Below are 12,512 nucleotides of genomic sequence, written 5' to 3' on the forward strand. Positions count from 1 at the left end.
GGGAATAGGTAGCATCAGAGATCAACTTTCATAATAACCAATTATGATCTGTCCTAAATGTATCATTTTTACCTCCTGGGTCCTTTAAATGGAGCAGTGATATCAATAAACATAATGATTTTTTTCTGATGATAAAATTATATCAGAAACACTGTAGTACTGTAGGTGTCTTGTAGTAGCCATTCAGTCAGTTTACCTGCTTATTCTTGAATCTTGAATTTCCCTCCAGGGGACGAATAAAGTATTTTTCTATTCTACTCTATTTTATCCAAATTCTGACCTGAGCACCACAGAGCTGGCAGGTTCACCTGTTTGATGATCCAGCTGCACTCACTTCACATTATGACAGGTTGCGATAGTTTGTTCTGCTTTGAGGTAATGTACTGTATTAGTATGAGTGTTGGCCAGCAAGCTGTGCAAACAGAGCCGACAGGGTGTGCTGGGATTGTTCTGAGGCTAAAGGTGGGGAAGTGGTGCCAATAGGCCTGGACCCTACAGAGTGGAACCAGTCAAATTTACCATTATTTGAGCTGAAACTAAGCAAAGGTTAATGGAGTTTCTGACTTTGGGAATGCAACTTTATTGTTGTGATGCTAGACGCTAAAGGGCGTGTTGTTAAAAATGAACGGCTGCCTGTAATTTAGTTTGATTTATACCATGGATTTCTGTCTTGTGTTGTAATAATAATATAATAGATATAAAACCACAATACCACAATTCCACAATAAGTAAATCATCATCATTGTCATTTTTGCATCATCACTGATAGTGGTTGCACTGTTGTTTATCACTGTCATATTGTGGGATGTGCGGGGGAAATAATTCTATCATGGACATACTTAACCGTTAGGTTGTTTAACCCTTTAGCTACTAGCCGTTTCCTATAGGCGTACCTGGCAACCAGTACAATTGAAAGTTCGAGCGAGAGCAAGCGAGTGGGAGTGTGACACTTAGTGGCCGGGAGGAATTAAACTTGTAGCTATAACACATTTAAGCCCTGGTTAATGTGTTTCAGAGAGACTTTATATGGGAGATTAGGGGTCAGAAGTTGATCAGAAAAAGAAGCAGACGCATCCAAAGGACTATCAGATGCTCATATTTTAAATTCTGTAAGTCTCTCTGCTTTTTTGAGCATATTGTGAGAGAGAGGACAAGCTTATGTGGAAAAAAGATCATGTGCGTAGACTACAGTGTAATTTGTGGCAGCGTATAAAGGGAAAAAATTCAGACAATTTCATACAACCATTATACCTATCAACTGCTATTTCATACCCCTAGATGTCAGTGCCTCGGAGCGTTAGCCCCATGGCGCAAAAAATAGATCAATGTATAGATCAATAAATCGATCAATAAATGAATTAATAAGAAAAAATGGAATGCTCAGTCCAAATGTCTTTTGTGACATCATCAGTGACATCAGGCAAAGATGTCAAATGGAACGGTCAGCTTGAAAGTCAAAATGTCTGTCAGGCAACACAGTAGCTCATGAAGAAGCGGGCAAGACACCAGGCCAAACTGGAGGCAGCACATCATAAATACTGTAGCCCTACTACCTACGGAGTGCAGAATAGGCACCACCCCATCACAGCCATGTCTCGATCCACCAACAGAAGCGCCAAGGACAGGAACTTATGGGAACTGTCTCTGGAGGAGGTGCTGAAGTCCCACGAGCAGCCCATCGACGAGGAGCAGGCATGGGCGGTGTGCTACCAGTGCAGCAGCGGGCTGAGGATGCCCCACCCGCTGGCCGGGAGAGTCAGCCAGGTGAAGGACCCGTCGTCCATCATCCTACACCGGGACGGAACTGTGTCGTTACAGCAGGAGCCCCGAGGCGACGATGATGATGACGATGACGGGCCTCCTCCTCCTCCCATAGAGCATGAGCTTGTTCGGTCACTGGGCGTGGCCGTTTACCGAGCTCTTGACTGGGGACTGGACGACAGTGTGGAGCGGGAGCTCAGCCCACAGCTGGAATGCCTCATCGAACGGATGGCTCTAGGAGAGCAAAGTGGAGAGGGAAATAGAACTGCTGGAAACGGCACTTCAGATGAGGGGTGCAGTGGGCAAGAGGAGGAGGAGCAGGAGGGAGCGATAAGGCCGGTGTGTACGTTCCGCCAGGTGATGGAAATGTGTGCGTCTCGTCTAGCCAACCCGAGCTTGGCTCCAGAGCACTACCAGGCCATCTGCAGGGCTCTGTTCCTGAAGACTCTGGATCTGCAGGCCTTCCTTTTCAAGATCAGAGATGCTAAGGAGTTGCTGAAGAAGATCACCACAGAGGAAGTCCTGGAGGACTGGTCTACAGCTAAATTAGACGCGCGGGTGCCGTTAATGACGGAGATCAGGCAGGGAGTGAAGCTGAAGAAGGTGCAGGAGCAGCCGTTCAACCCACCGCCCACAGAGTTCTGGGAAGTGGGCAAAGTCATGGTGGACGGAGACATTCCTACCGCAGGCAAGGCAAACGCCCATGAATTGATACTGGATTTCATGAGATCCAGACCTTGTCTTAAACCAGTTACAGAGCGCAGCCTACGACCTCCTCCTCCACAGCAGCAGTCTCTCCATGACCGGTTCCTGGCTGAGATCAAGCAGGGGAGGAAGCTCAGGCCTGTGGTTCTACCCAGCTACCCAGACGAGACCATTGAGGCCTCAGACATGGCATCAGGCTCCAGAGCTGGAGATGAACACCATTGGATGGAGGAGTTCAGTCACCCTGTGGAGAGTCTTGCCCCAACAGTGAATGAGGTCATCACGGTGCGCCGAGTGCTTGTTAAAGCAGAGATGGAGAAGTTTCTTCAGAGCAAAGAGCTTTATAACAACCTGCAGAGAGGCAAGGTGTGCTACTGCTGCAGAGTGAAGTTCCCTCTCTTCTCACAGCCACCCACCTGCTTACTGTGCAAAGGATCTGTCTGTGTCTCTTGCAGTGCAAAGATGACGATTCCCTCAAAGAGGATGGCCCATATTCCCGTGTACACTGTGGGCTTCCACAGCACCCCAAAGAGCTATGGACACAAAAGCCAAGTCTACAAGTCCCTGCGCAGCTTATCCCGCCATTCGGTGGAGAAGGAGTTCCCCCACCTGTACGCTCACGGCTGCACGCTGCACGACGTCTGTGCTGAATGCACCAAATTTGTTGCCGATGTCAATTCCTCCAGCCGCCGGAGTCTGGACATCCTCAACAACACCCCCAAGAGGGAAGCCAAAGCTGCCGCCAGAACACAGCTGCAACATCAGTCCCAGCACGACATCTGCTCCCAACCTCAACCTCAGTGTCACTCTCCACCTTACCCACAGTCACAGCATCACCCGCAGCTCCTGATGGATAACGCAGTGGAGGTTAGTAGTTCAGAACTGAAACAAGAGCTTACAGTCCAACAACAGAGGGACAAGATCAATGTCCAAATGATGGCGCCAAAGGATCTCCAAAATGAAATCTTCACCCTGAATGTCATGTTGGGTAACGAGAGAGCCAACTGTGAAAAAGAACATAATTGGGTGATCCAACTCTCCAGAGAGTTGGAGCAGACCAAAGAGCAGTTGGCTAGACAGAAATCCCTGAAACAAATGTGTATCAACAGGGAGAAAAAGACCAGGAAGGAACTGGAGTGGCTCCAGAGGTTCATTGATACAGAAATCCTTCGCACTGCTAAAATAACTGCTCGGGTGCGAAAAAACATGTTACAGAAGAGAAAGGAACTTCTGCGGACAATGAGAAGCTCCATGTGGCAAATCTAATCAGCCAAGAAAAATTAACAGCTGAACTTCAGGCAGAAGACACAGACCATGAAAACAGGACACAGAACTTCAAAATAAAACAGGAACTAAAGAGACAGACCATGACAGACAGAACAGATCAGCCTTGCCAAACGAAGAACATCTGAGCAGGAACTGATTCTGAAGAAGGAGTCAGAGGAGCTGAAATCTCAACTCAACACCCAGCTCTCACTCAGCTCACCACAGAGTTTGAGAGAGACAGAACAGTGACTCTAAAAAATAAATAAAAACAAACAAACTAAAATCTTTAAGATGTACTCCCTGGATATAACGTTGTGCTTCTAAGTGTATAGTCAAGTCAACAGTTGTCAGATGTAGGACGCAGAAGTCTTTACATCGGCTTCTCCAGTTTTACTGTAAATGTGTTTGATTTCCTGTGATATGCTGCCATCATTTTAATCTTAAAACAAACGGAATCTTTACAGAGTGGTTGTAAATAAATCTGGAGTTTTTATTCAGCAATGTGATGTTTGACTAGTATAGAGAAAAGTGATGGAAACTTTAGAGAGTGGTCTGAATAGAACATCATTTCATTACTGGTTACTGTAAAAACATCAAACTCAAGGAAAATCCTCATCATTTGATGCAGATAAAATGGGGAAATAAAAGATCTTCTTTCTAAGAAATTAAGATCTTTTATGTCTGTCAACATAGGTATATTGACAGACTGATTTCAGAGCAGTCAGTTACAGCTTCCGATCACTAATAGATTTTCAGTGACAGAGAGAAATAAGAGCAACAAAGTGGCCTTCATGATGACAGATGGGAATTATTTCCAGATCAAGAGAAGATCAAAGAGGAAGGAATCAATATCAATCAACCTTTTTTTATATAGCACCTTTCATAGAAGTCATTCTGCTTACAATAACAAAAGCATCAAAATGACAAGCAGCAATCAATTAAATTTTTGGAATTTAAAAAGATAAATACTATGGTTACTTTGTTTAACCCCTCTCCCCCATAAAACAGGCATAAAGCCTTGTAAAATTTGGTAAGTGTTATGACAGGATGTATTATTTGCATTATTGTATTACGTAACAATTTTAATTTAATGACCTGAATGTACAATTGACGCGAGCCATTTTCAGCTGAAAGACAAACTGTACAAGCACTGTCCTCCCCTTTCCATCATGTTGCATTGTGGGAAAGTTAAACTTTCCTCACTGCCCTTTATGTTTCTTCGGGCTGTCTGTAGTTTCACTCCAGTATTTAATTTTCCTAATCTTAGGCATGAACATTGCATGCAACTTCTCAAATGAAGGCCTTAGCCAAGGGTTTATTTATAATGCAGCTATTAGAGATGGCTTAGGAGTAATCTGCACTTACAGTTTTTTTTAACTTCCTTTACTTTGCTGGTGTAGAGAGGTGTAGTTTGGGTTTCATGTTATGAGTTCAGCTTAGGTGGTCTTGGGTGATAGCGGGGCCGTGGGCTGAGCAGGCAGCTCGGGGAGCTTAGCTGGGAGGGAGCTGCTATCCTGCTGCCTCACCGAACAGCAAATCAAACCAGATGGGCTCATTTATGGCCAATTAGCAGTGTGCTGTGAACGGAGCACCACTGATTCACCTAGCATTGTTGTTATTACAGCTTTTGTCTGAGCTCAAGAGAAACCTGGTGGCTACTAAGTTAGGGGTTTTGATGCATGATGAAACTGGAGAGCCGGTCCTAAACAGTGGAAACGGTGGCAGAGTGTGATGAATGGCTCCAAGAAAGCTGAGAATCATCTGTGCGACTGAATCATGGTTCAGACTGTTTGGAAAGGGGTTGAAAACTACACATACCAGTAGCAGATGTGGATACTTGGCACGTCCAGCTTCACCACTGTACAGGAAAACACAAAAGCAGTGGTAGCAGTCAGAGCTGCTTGTAACTTTGCTCTGGGCTCCTCTCATGTGACGCCCTCGCTGCAGAGACAAGAGTGTCCTGTTACTGAAAGGCGGGATTGAGTCCTACGCAGGAATGTTGCTCTTGCCTCCCCCCTCTTTCATCCCACCCTCACTCTCCTCTAATCGTTCCCTCCATCACTTACTTGGCCTTTGCTTGACTCCCTCTGTGATGGTCCACTTCACTTAGCTCATAAACAATGCCCCCAGCCCCTTCCACACCTTCATATTTCTGCCTGCCTATGAGCTCCAGCCTCTCACTGCCTGCCTGCCTCCAAGTCATATCAGACCTTTTAACAGTAATTAGTTGAGGGACTGCAGCACAGCGAGATATTTCCCTAATTCATCCCCATCTCTGGGAGAAGGAGGAAGGAAAGGTAAAGCTGTGTTGGTTGCAGCCCACTGAGATAACAACAGGCTCATCATACACATCCAAACAAAACTGAGTCTTGGTGGGTGGGGGAAAAAAAACCTTTTTTTGGTGTGTACAATGTGTGTGACTCACATCACGGCTAAATGAAAAGAAGCAAAGAGAAGTTAGACCAGCTGCTGCAATCGTTTATTGTCTGAGTACAGACTGAAGGTGAATGCTCTTCAGATCAATGCAATTACAACTATGTAAAGACTGTGTATTCACCCAGACGGACTTTACCTCAATGCAGGGTGTTCTTTCACTGAGGAGGGAGTCATGTTCAGCACAATGGTACGTCCCAAGGGGTATCAGCCACCAGTGACAGCTCAGCGTTGTTTGAAAGCCTCTCAATGAAAACTCCTACCTCTAATTGTCCCTGCAATGCTTATCAAGGCTGCCAATCCCAACTAGAGCGGAAAGACAGAGCAATTTTCCCATTACAGCGGGAGCAGAAAATGGAGGAGAGATGAGGAGACGAGGGAGCCTGGTGTCTCCAGAGAGCAGTGCAGATGGCTTCATCTCCAAGTTCAAAAACACAGACAGGAGGGATGAGAGAGAGACGCCACCGCTGCACTGCACGCATACACGCTCGCAGGCGTTGGTCTGTGTGCTAAAACACACACATTCAACATAGCACAGACCGAAACACGATTCATGCGCTCTGACGACATGAAATCAATTAGCTTTTAACCTCCTTTCTGAGGCCGTTTTCTTTCAAGGCCGTAGTCACAGAGAGCACGGCCACGGAGGGTTCCTTTCAACGAGCAGCAGGATCATAGCTGTTCTAAGCTCGCTGACCCCTCGCCACAGCGGTTAGATAAGCCTGCCCGTCCTGCGCTTTGATCTCCCACTACCAGAGGAGAGGCTCCACAGACATTCACATGTTTAGATTTCCTCCTTCCAACATGGAGATTTACATTAAACTGGAGGGAAGAGATAAATTTCCTCTTCAGTCTGTGGTCGCCAGAGCAGCAGAGAGCAGAACCGGGGCTCGGCTGGTTATGACAACAAATGGCGTCCTGATAATATCACACACAGACCAGGACTCAAAGTGAGCTTTACCTGCCATGCCAGCAGTGATGAGATTAATCTGTTTACCTGCTTCCTTGAAGGAATGTTTATTCAGACACATGCAACTGTGTATACAGTTCACTGCAGGAGCGCAGGTTAAAATACAGTGAGTGTTTTTTGTGTGCGTGTGTGTGTGGAAGAAAGGTTGCTATACTAAACTCTCCCTTTATTATCAATGCAGACATCTTTAAGTGTCTGCTGTCTGGCTCCACCAGGCTTATCAGTTCCTCATTGGCTTACGCAATTATAGAAAACACACACAAAAGTGTGCAGCGGCGTATACACTCAAAGCCACGCTTGCGTGCATACATACACACAGATGCAAAGAGGCATTTAGCTGCCCACTTAAATCCAAAATAGATCAACTTAACCTCCTCGAGGCAGCAGAGTGGCTGCACAGACCATTACAGCACAAGTCTTACAGGCCTAACAGACAGCAGCAGCAGCAGCAATCCCATGCCTGTTTTATTACAAAAATCCATCATAGCTTTCACCTACCATCCCAGAAATGGTGCTCTGTTTCAGCTCCCTCTTATTTCTGAGGTCACGACCAGCAGAATAAGCAAACAGAGCAAAAGATGGGGGCCAGAGATTGTTGGAGGGCTGTTGGCCTGATCTCTTATCTAGCAGCACCTCTGCTAACCTCCACTGTGAATAGAAAAGTTCAGTTCAACAGCAGATACAGTCAGAGGCACGCAAGGATCCGCAAACCTCAAACTGTCAGCTCTGGTTTCTCCTTCGTACACCAGACAAACCAGTAAGAGGCCACCTTGTCTACCAGGCTTTCCTCTGTCCGTCTGTCTTTCCTATTGTAGCGACTGTGCAGGTGTGTGAGCGCTGATAAGAAGCAAAGGTGCCCTGTGATTCACGGAGGTGAGGCCGTGTTGGGCGAGTTGAGCCCTGGGTCCTATGCTGGCATTTCCAGTCAGGGGGAGGTTCTACTGAGAAAGGCAGGAGCGACGCCGCTTATCAAGCAAGGGACTGAGCACCAGGCACCCAGAAGAGCCACGGGGACTTGAACTCCTACCCTGCATCACAGCATCTCACCCATTGTTGTCTGGCAGCAGGGTTCTGCGTGACTCTGGGAAACCACAGTCCACCACTGTCAGGGTGAGAACGAAACCCCCTCCCACCCCCACCCTGTCTGAATCGGTGTTGTACACCTCTCACCCTGCTATGCAATGATATCTCTGTCTTAAATGCCAAACCTCACGCACACACACGCGCGCACATACACGCACACACTGACATTTCAGCGGCACCCCCTTTTAATCAGCATCCTCCCCTGATCACTGCTGGATCTTCACAGCTGTGTAGATTACTGTGTAGTTTCAGGTAAAGTAAGTTAACCGTGCAGCAACACAATGAGGTCATACTTTCAATAAAATAACAATATTTGGTTATATTTCTTTCATTAGGGGAAAAATGTCAGTGCCACTTTAGCCTATATCAGAGTGTGTGAATTGTGGTTCTTCTGTCTCGAGCTGTGTTGACGGTAGAGTCGGCAGCCAACATCCGATCCGGTAACAATATACGGGCCAATTAATAAGCCCACATTCTCAGTGCACTTTTTATCTTAATGATGATCATTCAAGTCTTAACTGAAAGCAGGGGAAGCTCAGTTTTCTTCTTTGTTTGACAGATGAGAGATCACGGGTTGATCCACCACCTGTCTCTTCTTTTAACCGTTCCTGTTGCTATCAGTGATCCATTTTCACTCTGAAGGTTTTTGCTATAGTTGTGTCTGTTAAGTGCACAATCAAAGGGAGGAATAATAAAAAGGAAAATTGTCCTCCTGTAAAAAGGAACCCTGTGCAAAAAATGATGATCGATAGTTACGTTTTGCTGCCAGGCGACATCTAGTGGTTGTAGTAATTATGACAGTAAAAAGAGTCCATGAATTGATGAATGTGACACAGGAGAGGTGGGTTTGATTACCAGCAGTTTCTGGTGTAACCTTGACAACAAAGACAATCTAATGTTGAGGAAACATCTGAACCCAAATCATGATTTTTTCCAAAACCTAACCTAACCAAGCTATTACCATTATTATAGTAACCATGGTGGCCAAGATAGACCGTCTGCGTATTTATTATCAGAAGCTTGATTCCCAAGGTCCGATACACCCACTGCTGAACTCTTTTTTAAAGATCATATATATTTTTATTTTCCTTATAATAACATCTTTTTGCCTAAATTGTATTGTGTTTTGCGAGGGATTTGTTCGCCCACTTTCATTTTGGTTTACTGACAGTAATGTTAACAATCTTAACATGTACTTCATTAACAAACAGAAGAGCAGCTGAAAAAAACTGGACTGATTGAAAATAATGGATGAAAACTGAGTGTTACTTTCATGATAGCAGTAAAATCACACATGTATCAACTCGATCCCAGCTGTGCCGTTACCAGGTGAACAATGTAATCATTATAATCTGACACTCACTGTAACAGTTGTGACATTTGCCCCTAAAGCTCTCTGCTTGTATTGTTGATTTCAGAGGGAATAATGTTTATTCTTGTGTGTATCAGGGGGGTTTAGGCTTCATCCACACTGTTATATTTTAATTTCAAACATGTCTCTTTTGAAAGGATTTTGTCTGGTGTTCACTCTAACTCGATGATCTAAAACAGAGACTGTCAGAAACTCTGCTGGACTAGTTTTAGTATGAAAACTCTGGGGTTGTATAGTCTGGGAGGACAGATATTGCGACCTTTTGAAACAATGATATAGACACAAATGGTTGCTCCCTGACTGGGTATCAGCCTCACTAGAGGTAAATACAACATGGATGATGAATTACAAGACTTACAGACCTTTTGCTACCAGCTGTTATCTGCTGTAACTCTGTATTTTCTGGTTCTACAACTCTTTGCTGTTCCTCGTAAAGAACATTTTGTTCAACTCCCTGCAGGGAATACTTTCTGCTTCCAGTTCCCACAGTGTACATGAATGGTCATGTAATGTGTATTTTTCAGGTGTGATACATAGCTAAAACAGTTATCTGGATAGAAATTATTTACATTTTAAACTGCTTTTTTATTTGTGTGGATATGACCGTAGTTCTTCGCAAGTTTAGATCAGTAGCCTAAGCTGCTATAAACACATACCATAGTTATAGCTACAGCCTGTACAGAGAGAGTTGTTGCTGGACATGATTAAAGTAAAGAAAAAATCCTTCAAAATGACTCATGTTGCTGTGAATTTTCACTTCATTTTAGCCTACCACCAAAACAATGGTGAATTTACTGCTCGTGCAACTGAGGCAAATAGAAAGATCCAGTTGCATGAGTGCTCATATTTTCAGTTGACCTCAGGCATCTAAACTGGCAGCTTAGTTCGGGGTGATGTGCTGACGTACACTTGGTAACTGTAACAGGCCAGTCAGCATTCACAGGCTCACTCCCAGTATGTTGGCATTAGGCTATCACCACTGTTCCACTGTCTGCGAAGTTCCCTCATCACACTGCTATTTTGAGCCCATACGCTATCACACTGATTTGTTATAATGAAACACATTTTGAAACACGATTTACTGCCTTGCCTTGGCAATCAGAAAACACCAGTGGGTGTCAACTAACTAACTGGTCCCCAGTTGACATAGTGGTGTTAAGTTATGGAATCCAGTGCCAGGGTTATGCCCTCTGAGTTAATGTGTAAACCCAACAAAGAAGACATTTAAATTCAGGTTCAGGTTTGGATTATGCTTTTAGGCTGACAAGGATGTCTGTGATGCATAATCCTGATCAGTTCTTTTTGCGGACACACTTGCAGACCTTAGCAGACACTCGGCCTCAATCAGTCTATAATACCTACCACTACATCTTGTACATTAGCCTATTTATCCTGCTATATTTTTGTGATTCTTTAGCAAGCTTAGCTAAGCGAGTATATTGCAAACCCATGCTGAGTCCAAATTCAACGTGGCAGCACAAACCCCACCTGCTCCCCTGGTTCAGAGGCCTCAATTAGGGAAGAAGGCTGGGATGTTGTGAGTTAACTTTAATGGGCAATAAAGGGATAGTGACTTTAAAGCCTGGCCCTCTAGTAGAAAGCAGTCGGGGTTGAAGAACTCACGTGGTGGGGAACTCAAGACAAAACAACCAACTCCTTTAGAAAACAGATGTGTTGATAGAAGCTCTCTGTCTGTCTCTATATTAAAATGTATTTATATGTTGTTTTGATAAACTTGTATTACAGATATATTATATATTGCTAATAAATACAATCACAAATGTTATAAAAGTTCTTATATACATGCATTTTGTTTGTTTGTTTCTTACTGAATCTATTAAACGAATAAGAAACAGCATAGTTTCTAAATTCTAATTATATGTGCTTTTTATTAAATGTTGGGGAGTCAGCCTCTGACAGGCAGTGTTGTGAGGTAGTGTCTGTTAGCCAGGCTGAAACATTTCAACTACTATTGGTTGGATTGTTTTGTGCAAACAGGATGATCCGTTATGACCTTGTTGATGCTGCTCTGACTTATCATCAGATAACACTTTAAGGTTCCCTTCCTGTTTCTCAGTACCCTCTGCCTCCGCTGCGGTAATCAGCAAGCAGGCAAAATTGAGACAGTTATGTTAAACATTATACCTATTTATATATCTGTTGTTATTTTCCCCTCTATTCTGCTCCCTTGTGTATGGTTTTTCATCTCATCAGCCCATCAACTCTGTCCAAGCTGCTGCAGTATTTGAATCCCACCAGTTCTTTACTCACTGTTGTCCCACCAATACCGCGACCATAGTTCTGCCCACTTTGTTTCCTTCTGTTCATCTGTATACTCTTAATAAGGCTCATTGCTTCTGATGCTTCAGTTACCTGCCTCACTGAGCTCTGTGCTCGTTCCTTGCCCCTCGTTTGCATCCTTGTTCCACCACCTGCTTCACTGGATCCATCAGCTCATTTCTCAAGATATTCAGTGTGCTCTAAATCCCTCTGTAACTGTCTCCAAGAATGTCTTCTGCATTTTGGGGCCTAAACTGAACTGTTAGTATCACTATTGGGAGCATCGTGTAAGCAAGATGATGAATTATATAACAAAAAAAGCAGCATTATGTCTAATTGCAGCCTCTTGCTTCCTGTTTCCAGTCTGTAAGCTATGCTAGGCTAACCACATCCAGACTCCAACACACAGGGACATGAGGTTAATGTTAAACAATTTCTTTAAATCAGGCTTATGGGCTTGGTGAGCCACACAATAATTGATCAGATTATAATAATATTTGTACTGCTACTACTATTACTTTTTCATCCAAAACATATTAAATTTATTAGCTTTGGCAAATATTCAAAGCATGGACTTTTCCATCCAGAATGGGATTAAGTGAATTCACCCTCAGGCTTAAACAGGCTGTTCTGCTGTTAAGT

At 44.1% G+C, this 12,512-nt stretch overlaps 1 pseudogene across 1 annotated transcript; it reads left to right on the forward strand.

Moving 5' to 3' along the window:
- The first annotated feature begins 1,501 nt into the window (after window positions 1–1,501).
- LOC146981281 (protein spire homolog 2 pseudogene) lies at window positions 1,502–3,888 on the forward strand (annotated as a pseudogene). Its single transcript, XR_015036641.1, has 2 exons — window positions 1,502–1,540; window positions 1,572–3,888. The product of XR_015036641.1 is annotated as a protein spire homolog 2 pseudogene (transcript).
- Window positions 3,889–12,512: the final 8,624 nt, after the last annotated feature.

The sequence above is a fragment of the Trachurus japonicus genome, chromosome 9 (assembly GCF_045865225.1).
Source record: "Trachurus japonicus isolate A0001 chromosome 9, Traja_1.0".
Lineage (NCBI taxonomy): Eukaryota > Metazoa > Chordata > Actinopteri > Carangiformes > Carangidae > Trachurus > Trachurus japonicus.